Here is a 13026-nt window from a genome sequence, read left to right as displayed (position 1 = left end):
CATCCAGCTCCATTGTTACCAGCAATGACTGTGGGCCCCTTGATACCAGATAGTCTGAATTTTGAAAATCTAGAAATCTGGATTTTTATGTGCAATCTCCCATTTTAAAAATGTTTGGAATGCATTCAACAGTTTTTATAAACATTCTGTTAGCAAATTACATGTTTCTGCAGATATTCAGGCAGCAGTCCATCAGTTTGCACCCTCTTGTATGCTGAATGGTTGGGGTACGAAGCTGTTGGAAAGAAAAGTAGGGGGAAAGCAAGGAGCTGTCTGAAAGTACGTAAGGAAGCGAGGGAGGTGGAAAAGACCAAAGATGGTGGAAACAAGAAACATGGATCATCAACAAAAACTGAGCTACTGGGCTTCCCTGGTGGCGCAGTGGTTGAGAGTCTGCCTGCCAAAGCAGGGGACACGGGTTCGAGCCCGGTCTGGGAAGATCCCACATGCCGCGGAGCAATTAGGCCCGTGAGCCACAACTACTGAGCCTGCGTGTCTGGAGCCTGTGCTCCGCAACAAGAGAGGCCGCGATAATGAGACGCCCACGCACCGCGATAAAGAGTGGCCCCCGCTTGCCACAACAGGAGAAAGCCCTCACACAGAAATGAAGACCCAACACAGCCATAAATAAATAAATTAAAAAAAAAAAAAAAAACTGGGCTTCCCTGGTGGCACAGTGGTTGGGAGTCCGCCTGCCGATGCGGGGGATGCGGGTTCGTGCCCCGGTCCGGGAGGATCCCACGTGCCGCGGAGCAGCTGGGCCCGTGGGCCGTGGCTGCTGGGCCTGCGCGTCCGGGGCCGGTGCTCCGCAGCGGGAGAGGCCACAACAGTGAGAGGCCCGCGTACAGCCAAAAAAAAAAAAAAAAAAAAAAAAAAAAAAACTGAGCTACCACGTGCTTCACGCCTGCAAGCACCCCTCCACCCACCCCCCACTCCATGAAGCCATTTTCTACCCCACCCCCAAGCAGAGGAGCCCCTCCTGGGTGTCTGCACAACCTGCTCCAGCTTGAATCACTCGCTGGACAGGTCTTTAGTCCACTCTTCCTGAAGCCTGAACGGTCATAACTTCCTTGAATTGCTGGAAAAACACTGTGCAGAAATCACAGAGTCCAGGAAAGAAAAACAGCAAAATGAAAACAAATGCAGGGAGTTGAACAGACGTTTATTTTGATCCATGTCCAGTTTTGGAAAACCTCGAAAAGAATAAAATGTCCAGGAAAAGACAAGCTGAAGGGAGGCTGGGGGAAGGAGCTAATAATATCAGATTTGAAACTCTATATGAACAAAAAAATTGTGTCCATTTATCATACAAAAGGATAAATTCCATATAGGATTTTTTTTATGTGAAACCATATAAGTATGGGGGGTGGGGCGGAATGAGTGAATCTCGCTATTACTTGGGAGTGGAGAATACTTTCATAGCTATGACTAAAAGTCCAGCTGCCATTGAGGGAAAAGATTGATACATTTGACCACATAAAAATCTAAAAGCAAAAACTTTTACAAGAGAAAACATTATCATAAGCAAAGTAAAATGACAAACATATCACATACGAATGGCTAACATACTTAATGTATAAAGAGCTTCTAAAAGCAGAGGGAAAAGAACCAACAACTTGAAGGGGAGCAAAATAGGCCACCCCAAAATGTGCCACTTTGGCATATGGACCATTGAGCTGAAGGCAATCAGGATCCAGCAGGCTTGGGAACAGCTTTTTACATCTCCCTTAACTGCCTAAATAACTTAGGTAGGGGCTTCCCTGGTGGCGCAGTGGTTGAGAGTCCGCCTGCCGATGCAGGGGACACGGGTTCGTGCCCTGGTCCGGGAAGATCCCACATGCCGCGGAGCGGCTGGGCCCGTGAGCCATGGCCGCTGAGCCTGCGCGTCTGGAGCCTGTGCTCCGCAGCGGGAGAGGCCACAACAGTGAGAGGCCCGCGTACTTTAAACCACAGTAATTTGACTGTATATCCATAGTGAGATATACGTAATCAATTAATTGTGACAGTACTGAGAGATAAAGCAGATGTTGGTGTGTTTGGGGACTGAGATATTTGGTTGGGAGAAAGAACAGATGTAAGATATATGAAGTTACATAAAACACTGAGAGTCTCTATTTGGAATTGAAAGTATTAGTATAAACAAAGGATGATATCTTTAAATATATGTGTATATATTCCTTTCCATTAGAAGGCTGTAGAAACAAGGACCAACCCAGTAGCAATGAACATCTCTAGCACCCTGACTACAGTCTCTAATTGGCATTCCGATCAATAGAAACCTTGAAGAAATGTTTGGTTCTCAGCCTGGAAAAGGAAATGTACAAGGTGTGCTTGGATATCTTGTCATATCAGAAATTCAAAGACTATCAAAATCTCTTAAGACTACATCAAAAGGAGGTGATGAAAAAAAAAAAAAAAGGAGGTGATGTTGCCAAAGATGGGACAATTTAAACATTCATAAGAATAATAACTACAATGGACTACAGTGAACTAAAGTACATCAAGTATGTTTAAACCCGTGACTTTATAATGATTTTTTTAATTGGTCACTTTTGGAGGGTTCTAGGTAGCAAACTCAATAATTTGAAGACTGCTAATAAAGAGAAAGCAACATTTATCCTGCCTTTCCTGTAGGAACCATACCTGACCATGTGGTTGATGAGGGAATTTCTCTTACAGAAGTAATCCAGTAGTAAATGAGCAGAATGATAGAATTTCAATATCACCATTTTGCAACCCCTAATGAAATCATGGATTAGTCAATAATGATTAAGGACTGATAACATCACCAAAAGAGAGACAAGCAGACATTATGCACATTCTGTTGGAAGTTCACAGCACTCTCTGAGAAGGAGTCCTGCAAATATAAACACTGAACCAGGAAATTACCAATGAAATTACCAATTTACAGGGAATTCGTTGGACAGAGGAGAGTGTTACATAGTACCTCAAGCATATAATCAACCAAAACCAGACTGTGGGAAACTCTACAGGAAACCACGCCCTACACACATGCGCACACACAGTTTCCTCAACAAATACATTTCAAGGGGGAAAAAAAAGTGGAATTGGAAAGAGAACCTACATGTTAAAAGAAACATAAGAAAAAATATCGACCAATATAATATATGGACTTTATTTTAATCCTGATTCAGAAAAAGTAAACTCATAAAAAGGATATGAGACATTTGAGGGAATCTGAAAAAAAAATCTGAGGCTCCTAGATTCCAGGCTATTTTCCCACTGGCATGAGCCTGGGCATTGCTGCTATTATAAGTAAAAACCACTTCAGAGCCCAGAACCACGGGGTTGGGACAACTCCTCCAATTGGCTCTTTATGTGTCAGAAGAAGAGTCTAACGAACAAGGCCACCTCTCCCATTCTCTCCCAGCCCCGAAGACTCCCCTGCTCCCAGGCCAACCCACCGCAGAGGGTAGAACATTCAACTACTCAGAATGAGGCTCCAGGCAGGCGATTTTCTTGAGGTGCTTCTCATTCAGGCTCTTGCCCATCTGGAGCACAGCTTTTGGCATCATTCAGGATGTGCCAAATGAACGAGTTCTGCTTGTGTGCAGTGAGTTGATGTCTCTGATCCCGACTGGGCCTGCGATTTGGAAAGGGAGGTGGTTGTGATGCTCCATCAAATTCCACCACCAGCCACACCACGGACGGGAGTAACTGGAAACTATGCAGTACGGGATTCCATTTCGGAAAAAGGTAAACCCTGTCCCCAGGGCCTGAATGTTCTTAAGTCAAAAGACCTGGGAATTAGCCATTATCCCTATCTATTACTACACCTACACTTGAGGTCCTTCAGCTCCGAGCTCTTTAACCCTAGATGCGATGTGGAGAGGACAATCATTATTTCAGGGGAGAGAAGGACTTTTAAGATAAACAAAAGGACCCCAAGAAGGGCAAGAAATGAACAAGTCAGGAAGTGTTGCTGACACATGAAGCCAACAGTGCTATAACTGCTAAGTAGATAATAATAATTTTATATTTATTGAGTTCTTAATACCTGCCATGTGCTGGGCTAGGTCCTTTTCTCTTTTTTAAAAAATTTTATTGAAGTATAGTTGATTTATAATCTTGTGTTAATTTCTTCTGTACAGCAATGTGATTCAGTGATATATATACAACTGAATATATATATATTCTTTTTCATATTCTTTTCCATTCTGGTTTATCACAGGATATTGAATATAGTTCCTTGTGCTACACAGTAGAACCTTGTTGTTTATCCATCCTATATATAATAGTTTGCTTCTGCTAATCCCAAACTCCCAATCCTTCCCTCTCCCTCCCCCCAACCCCTGGCAACCACAAGTCTGTTCTCTATATCTGTGAGTCTGTTTCTGTCTCGTAGATAGTCATTTGTGTCATATTTTAGATTCCAAATATAAGTGATATCATATGGTTTTTGTCTTTCTCTTTCTGACTCACTTTGCTTAGTATGATAATCTCTAGGTTCATCCATGTTACTGCAAATGGCATTATTTCATTCTTTCTTACGGCTGAGTAATATTCCATTGTGTACATATACCACGTCGTCTTCATCCATTCCTCTGTCGATGGACATTTAGGTTGTTTCCATGTCTTGGCTATTGTAAATAGTGCCACTGTGAACACTAGGGTGCATGTATCTTTGCAAATTATAGTTTTGTCTGGATATATGGGCAGCAGTGGGATTGCTGGATCATATGGCAACTCTGGGCTAGGTCCTTTTCATACATCATCCCTTTTCATATGCTCAAAAACCTACTAGGTAATGCTCTCAACCTCCTGCTCTCAAGGGCAACCTCACTCCCTCTTCTCAGGAACACATACATCTCTTGCCTATTTCCTATTTCAACAACTGGCATTTATATGGAATAGCTGCAGTTTCATACGTGTAGCAAAGATGCTGAAGGGGCAGTCTCAGTTCAACTTGGGGGGTCTGAGGTCACTGGAGGGCGAAAGACCTCCATGACACAATCAACAAAGCTTCTTCCATGCAATGTTTAAACAGAGGCCTATCTAAAGAAATTTGTCATCTTTGCAAAAAATGTCGAAAAAATGCCAAGCTCTTCCAGTCAGGGCTTTGTCTTTGACGTGAGCAATGGAAAGCCATTGCTCCCTTCACAGCGAGTCATCTGGCCATCCACTATTTTGGATCCTTTTCCAGGAAATCCAGCTGAACAAAGGCTGTTGGACCTCTTACAGTTTTATCATAAGTAAATGAGACCGAAAGTTGGGTGCATTTACATGCAAGAAGTCACAATGTAATTGGTGATTATAGAGCCATTGCCTTTTTTTCCATCATTTCCTAACAAGGGTCATTCCCTGAAGATTCAATAATGACATAATGATAATGACAGAAAAGGGAGAGGAATTTACACAAGAGGCAAAGATGCCCACTATGTTGCATGGGTTCTGTCTGTCCTCAGTGAAGGAGCAACATTTGAATTGTGTTCCTATTAAGTTGTCCCCCCAAAACATAATTAACAATAGGGCTTAACTCTGTAGCTATAATACAACTAATCATGTCTAGAATTATTTCAGTGAATCGATGAAGCAATAATGCAGCACTTGGCTTTATTACTTGTTTGTGTTTCCTCGATATGGATATTCGGCACAGTAAACGTGTGGCATCTGCAAATCTGACATTCCGGCTGCTTCAGTTGTCGGTGAAGACCCCTGATGTGTGGGAACACACAGTTTTGCTGAGGCACGGGCAAGAATGGTGCTGCCCAGCTGGGGGTGGGAGATGAGAGCTGACCACCCAGCCAAAGCAGCTTTGTGTTTCTCAGCAAGCGGTCGAGTAGGCAGAAACCTGCCAGAAAAAAAACTGTTCTAAAAACTCGGTTTCTGGGAATTCCCTGGCAGTCCAGTGGTTAGGACTTGGCGCTCTCACTGCCAGGGACCCGGGTTCAATCCCTGGCTGGGGAACTAAGATCCCACATGCTGCGAGGTGCGGCCAAAAACCAAACAAACAAAATAGAAAAACAAAAACAAAACAAAAAACTTTGTTTCTTTGCATAAATTGCCTCCCCGCCACCCCGCAAGAAAAATCCAGTCATTAACACTGGTGATGGCCGCAATGAAAATGTGAAGAGTTGTGGGAAAGTAATGGTTTTTAGGAATTGTAATTTGTGGTAAATTAAAGGTGGGTGTTTTGGTCTTGATGGCAGTTCAGCTTTCTTAATCCACAATAAATGCAGCTTTTTGAAAAGAGACTTGAGAAACCATTTCAGGAAATGTTTTCAGGCAGCTCAAAAATTTCTCACAGAGTAAGATACAAAGTGAAAGTAAGAACAGTGGTTAACTTGTGGTAAGAGAATATAGCAGGAAGCAGCAGCCTCTCCACGTAAATATGATTAAGAAAGTCCCAGAAAATCTGGATAAAGTACTTATGTATCATCTAATTTGGAGCTACACAAAGATCTCTGTAAAGGCCAAAAGGGTCTGCTCTCCTTTCTGGAAGCATGGCCAATGGCTGAATACACATCAATCTCCCTTTCATTTCAGTATCCCTCACCCAAAACTTGCTACAAATGTGCCTTGGAGGTTGAAAAATTCTGAACTCCCTGAAACAAGATTGTCTTGTGGGGAGGGAGGTTGGTGAAGCAGCCAGCATGCCTAGCGTAGCAGCCCCTCCCCAGTAGGAAAGGCTTCTGATCTATCTTCCAAGGGCTCATCCTCATTCTACACAGATATTATCTAGCACTGCATACCCATCCTCCCTTCCCTTCCTACTTGATTTATTATTTTACTCTTGTTTAACGATATCCAGATTTATCATGTTTATGTCTCATAACTGTCAAAGTCCCTTTGGATATGAGCTTGGTATATATAAATAATAACAGTGACTACCAAGTATTATAGTTATTAATTATGTTAATAGTTGTCATTATACCATACTATATATAAAATATATACTATAAAATATATAATATACTATATATGATCTATAGTATAATATCTATAATAGTTATACTATAGCAACAGTTATATAGTATTAATGTTATAATATACTATAACATTCCAATTCATATACATTGTCTTTTATCCTCACAATGCTGGAAGATAGAACTTACATAAAACAAGGCACCAGAGTGGCGGGCAACTAGCTCATGTTGTCATAGCTAGTAAGTGGTAGACTCAGGGTTCAAACTCAAGTGGCAAGGAATCTATGTCAGGGCTTGTTCTATTACTAAGTTGCCTCTAATGGTGCACATCTCCTTAGTATCCCTCTCTGACCTATCATTAATCAGACAGAGCGTCAGCAGTTTTATAAAAGCTGTTTACTAAGCTGAGCTAAAGCAGGGTTAACTACACATAGACACACACACACACACACACACACACACACACACAAACTCCCTTTATTCAGTTAGATTCCTTCATCCTCTCAACCAAAGCTATCCATGCCTATTCCATGCCAGACACGGGCACTAGTACACAAGCCAGGCATGGTCCCTGCCCTCATGGAGCTTCCATTTTCAGTCCTACTAATTCCTCAGGTATATCTTAAATGATATCCTCTTCAGTAGGCATCCCTTGTCGCCCCAGACTTAATTAGGTACCTCATTATACTTTTCCTGGACTTTTCCTTCATAACACCTGTCTCCCTTTAATTACTTGTTTACTGTCTTTCATCCCTCTGTCCTGTGACCTCCATGGGGGCGAGATGGCTGTCCTGTTCCTGCTCTATCCAGTAGCACCGGGCACCTAAGAGAAACTTAGTAAATATTTGTTGAATGAACGGATGTGAACAAGCGGTGGGAGCAGGCTCTCTCAGAGGTTAGGGAAGGTGGTGCACCAGCCAATAGTTTGCTGACTGTCAATTTCCATGGGTGCCAACCTCTCCTTAACAGAAACTAGTAGTCTCCCTCCCAATGCACATCCTTTCCGGTGTCCACCTTGCCAGTGAGGTCTGCCCAGGCCCGCCTTGCCTGGGAGCTGTACCAGCAGGTGGAAGTCTTTCCTGCAGAAAGGACTAATTAATCCTCACTGTCACATCAGTCTCACAGCTCTTGCCCCGTGCACACCCATCCAATCTGGGTGTCCCTTTGACCACAATCTCTAGTCTTGGATTGGACCTCAAGAGAGTCAACAACACCTGGAAGGAATGACTACACCCTCACTCCACCCCGGCTATGTGGGGATTACCTGGAGACCGTGCTTTCTGTGCTCTGTAGGATCAGGTCACACACCTGGCAGTAACGTGGTCTCTAAAAGAGATAGACATTCTGGCATCAGGCAGGCATAGGTGAGGGGGGCCTCAGGGTGGGACGTGGAACGCAGAAAGGGAGACTTGAGCAGGCAGGGGTGGGAACTTCCATGTTTCTCTCAAGACTCAGGGAATGTCTTTGAGAGGGAGGCAGCAAGTCAGGAGCCAGGAAGGAGCAATCCCTGCCATCGGCTGTGGACTGAAGATAAATCAGCTGCATCTGTCTTGTCAACCAGATTATCGGGTTACCTTCTGCTCAGTTCTTTGCTTTCCCTTCTCTTACTTAACTCTAAGCCTTTAGGGGAATCCTATTTAATTGTTTCAGTTCTCTGCAGTGCTGATGACTTCAGCTGTGGTTGTTCATAAGCATATAAAGGGACAGGGACAAGGGGACCTCTGGGATGTGGCAGGGCTGGGAAGTCCCTTCCTCTCCCCATGGAGATGCTCCCTTCCACTGCCTCCCCTCAGAGGATGTACCTCATCTTATTACAGGAGGTGGCTGTTTCTTTGCAGCATCTGAACCAGCTGAGGAAGTCCCCTGACTCCAGCCCTCACAAAGAGAGAGTCCTCAAATAGAAGCCCAAAGCACCCAGAGCGGGCGCTGGAGATACAGTTCCCTGGTGCTTAGTGATATTCTGCTCATCACAGATCTCTGTAACCCTGGTAATCTGGGGGGCCTGCCAGAGGAAGGTCACTGCTGGGCAGGCAAAATGATCCCACTGTAGTCTCATGGTCAGGAATATAGTCCATCAATTGCATCCTACCCAAGGCCTCATCTCAAGACTCAAAGTCATCTTTCCTTCCACAGAAGAGATCTCCCCTCCTCTGTGTTGTGTAGAGCCCCCCACTCTCAATCCAGGGCACTTTTCTAGTTTCTGGATGAAATAGATCTCCTCTTCCACTGCTCTGAAAGAAAATGACTCTTAATGACAAACTACAACCCTTCCCCCCAAATCCATGTGACTATAAACAGTGGTACTTTGTGGTGATTATTTTGTAATGTATAAAAATATTGAATCCCGGGCTTCCCTGGTGGCGCAGTGGTTGAGAGTCCGCCTGCCGATGCAGGGGACGCGGGTTCGTGCCCCGATCCGGAGGGATCCCACATGCTGCGGAGCGGCTGGGCCCGTGAGCCATGGCCGCTGAGCCTGCGCGTCCGGAGCCTGTGCTCCGCAACGGGAGAGGCCACAACAGGGAGAGGCCCACGTACCGCCAAAAAAAAAAAAAAAAAAAAAAAAATATTGAGTCCCTATGTTGGTTCACCTGAAATTAATTTCATGTTGTAAGTCAATTATACTTCATTTTTTAAAAGTATAATGAATAAAAAATAAGTAAATAAAAGTAAAGTTACAGTTTCCGTTAAAAAAAAAGTGGTACTTTGCCCACATGTGAATAACCAATATTCTACAGCCTCATTTCTCTCTCCCATGAGCCCACACTTCCTCATCTTGCAACCCATCCTCAATCCTTCCTCAGTCTGCCGCTGAAATTTATGACCACTGAGGGTAGACCCTGTTGTCCTCAGCCCTCAGTCTGCCTCAAAGTTAATGCTCTGTTAGGGAGAGGAGAGTTGGGTTACAGTGGTGTGCTGGTAAATCCTATGGTGGGCTTGGGGTAGGGGGGAAATCCCTGATTTGTAGGGGTTACCAGTTTCCACAGTGTAAACGCTTCCTCCTACCATGACTGATTTCCAGCTACCAACAGTTTCACAACCAGCTTGGAAAATTCCTAAATATTTAACAATTACTCTCACTAGCCAGTCTGAGCTGGCTCCAGCATACCACCAATTCAGGAGGATTCCCAGAGCGTCTCTGGGCCCCTAAGATGTCTTGACAAAGTGAAATGAAGGCAGAGAGGGGCCCTCACGTGCCATTTCTACCCACTGGCTCCCTTGGCTCAGAGCCCTGGAAAGAGTATGACTTTAGGGATTCAGGAGACCTCTGGGTTCGAATCCTTGTGTGACGTTGGGCAAGTTTCAGCTTCCAACTCTGCAAATTAGGATTGATAAAACCTACCTGTAGGATTGCTTTGAGGGTGAAATGAAATGCCTAAGTAAAATGCTTAATATATAGCAAGTCTCGATAAATGTTCTTTCTTTTGCCCCCCCCATCTTTGTCTTAATTTTTCCTGTACTAGTTCAAATAATTATTTTTCAAAGGGTCCAACAGGGGGAGCTCAAACCCAGCACTGTCAGGGTGGGGGCTGGTAATTCAACCCAACTCTCATCCCAGTTTAGAGCTAAACTTCGGAAACTTTGAAGGGCACAGCTCTTTCTCTCTCTTTAGGGCTCTCCCTTGTCCCCATCCCAAAAGATGTGAGTCCATCTAAATGTTCCATAACTGGTGCTTATGCCGCCTGGCTTCATTCTCCTCTAAGACGGCAAGCTACACCCAGAATCAGAAGCCACATTCCACAAAGGGGGCGCCATGTCAGGACCAGAGCAAGCACACTGGGCTTCCCTAAGGCTGTGCTTCACACAGTCCAGAGCACTCAAAGCTTCCCGCGCACCCAACATGCCTCCCACATCAAAGCAGGTCCAGGTCCCATAATATACAGTTAACCAATCACTCATGAGGATTTATGTTAACATTGTGCAGCAGGAGGCTGTAGTTAGATATCTAGAAAAACGACTGTAGAAGGAAGTGGAGTCTTTGGTTCTGTGGCTGGGGGAAGGGAGGCAGAGGCAGAAGGGACATGAGACTTGCTAGATTTGAGAAGTTTGGCTGCTCACAAACAGTGGAATTATTGGAATGCTACAGGGAGAGGCGGCAAAGGAAACTTTGAGAAAATCTGGTTTCTTGTGATAAAGAGCTTTTGGTAACCTGAGAAAGTTTCAGAAATTTAGACACACGAAATCGCTTCATTTGAAATGAATGAAAAGCCTTGGGTTTGAACAATGTGTGGCCACTTTCCAGCTGACTGACCTATACAAGTTATTTAACCTCTCTGAGATTCCATCACTCATATATTTATTCACTCAGCCTATTATTTATTGAGCATCTTGTATGTATCAGGTATGGGGTTAAGTGAATCCTGAGGAGACAATGGTGGCCAAAACCAGGCACTGTCCTTTTTCTCACGGACCTTGCAATTTATTCAACTGTAAAAAGGCATAGTGGGAATTCCCTGGCCGTCCAGTGGTTAGGACTCTGTGCTCTCACTGCCGAGGGCCCAGATTCAATCCCTGGTCAGGGAATTAAGATCCCACAAGCCACGCAGCTCGGCCAAACAAAACAAAACAAAACACAAAGGCATACTAATGCTGGGACAACTGGATATCCACATGCAAAAGAATGAAGTTGGATTCCTATCTCACACCATATAAGAAAATTAACTCAGAATGGATGAAAGACCTACATGTGAAAGCAAATCTATTAAGTTCCTGGAAGAAAACAGGCTCAAATCTTTGTGACTGTGGATTAGGTAATGGTTTCTTGGCTATGAAACCAAATGCACAAGTAACAAAAGAAAAAATAGATAAATTGGACTTCATCAAAATTTAAAACTTTTGTGCTTTGAAGGACACCATCAAGAAAGTGAAAAGAGGGACCTCCCTCGTGGTCCAGTGGTTGAGACTCCATGGTCCCATTTCAGGGGGCCCAGGTTCAATCCCTGGTCAGGGACCTAGATCCTGCATGCCGCAACTAAAGATCCCACATGCCACAACTAAAGATCCCACATGCTGCAATGAAGATCCCACACATGGCAGCAAAGATCCCGCGTGCTGCAACATAGCCAAATAAATAAATAAACAAGTAAATATTTAAAAAAAGAAAGAAAGTGAAAAGATGCCAAGATATGGAAGCAACCTAAGTGTCCATCAACAGATGAATGGATAAAGAAGATATGGTATATATATATGCAATGGAATATTACTCAGGCATAAAAAGAGTGAAATTTTGCCATTTACAGCAACATGGATGGACTTGGAGGGCATTATGCTAAGTGAAATAAGTCAGACAGAGAAAGACAAATACTGTACGATATCACATGTGAAATCTAAAAACTACAACAAACTAGTGACTATAACAAAAAAAGAAGCAAAAAAAAATCTCCCAGTCATAGCCCTGGATCCTCCCCATCTTGCTCCAAGAAAGACCCCAGACCCCACACAGAGGGGCTCCTGCTCATTCCTAGCCAGTGTCCTCTGAACTCCTCTTCCCCATTTTTACCTCCTTCCCTATAGCAAAACCCTCCCTGAGATCTAATTTAAAGTCTCTCACCTTGCAAACTGAAAAGTCTGCCTTTCGAGGAGGCCAGAGACGGCTGGGAGCCTGGCCGGAAGTCAGTTTCCTGGGTGGGAGAACACTGGCGGAAATCCAGACGGCTGACGTCACCTGGTCCAGATGGCGGAAGCCATTGCCCAATCAGAGGGAATTGATGCCAGCAACACACTTCTCTATGACTCTCTTACCCAGTTCAGAAAAACATTTTCCTCGACAGGAGGCAGTTGTGTAGGAGTGGAAAATGCCCTGGCCTTTGAACCACATGGCATGTTGACCGGGAGGCTGACCGGGAGGCTGACCGCGGCATCAACTGACAACGTGAGACCCGACACTAGACTCGGGGTCAGAAGACACAAGTCTGGGTCTCTGCCACCTAAATCCTAACCTTTAACAAATCACTTTGGTTGGTTTTCTTAGCTATGAGTAATAATACCTACTCACAGAAGCTACTGTTGCATGGTGGAATGAGGTCATTCATGTGAAAGATTTCATAAACTTGAAGCAGGATGCCAATACAATATTCTGCCTCTGTGAGAGCCTTCCAGAGGACAGTGGACCCGGAGGAGGCAAGATGGAGAGTGATTACAG

General features: G+C 44.2%; 2 long non-coding RNA genes across 5 annotated transcripts in view; one reads left to right on the top strand and one right to left on the bottom strand.

Moving 5' to 3' along the window:
- The window catches only part of LOC117313804 (uncharacterized), a 93538-nt gene that overhangs the window by 68439 nt on the left and 12073 nt on the right, over positions 1-13026 (top strand). The window lies entirely within an intron of this gene.
- On the bottom strand, positions 3113-13021 carry LOC117313806 (uncharacterized). The gene is made up of 3 exons (XR_004528392.2): positions 12436-13021; positions 8152-8213; positions 3113-3604 (listed from the first exon to the last, which is right to left on the bottom strand). It is a non-coding gene; the product is annotated as an uncharacterized lncRNA (long non-coding RNA).

This window comes from Tursiops truncatus, chromosome 10 (assembly GCF_011762595.2).
Source record: "Tursiops truncatus isolate mTurTru1 chromosome 10, mTurTru1.mat.Y, whole genome shotgun sequence".
NCBI classification, from domain to species: Eukaryota; Metazoa; Chordata; class Mammalia; order Artiodactyla; family Delphinidae; genus Tursiops; species Tursiops truncatus.
The sequence above is the reverse complement of the archived record's forward strand: the minus strand, read 5'-3'. Positions and strand labels throughout refer to the sequence as shown.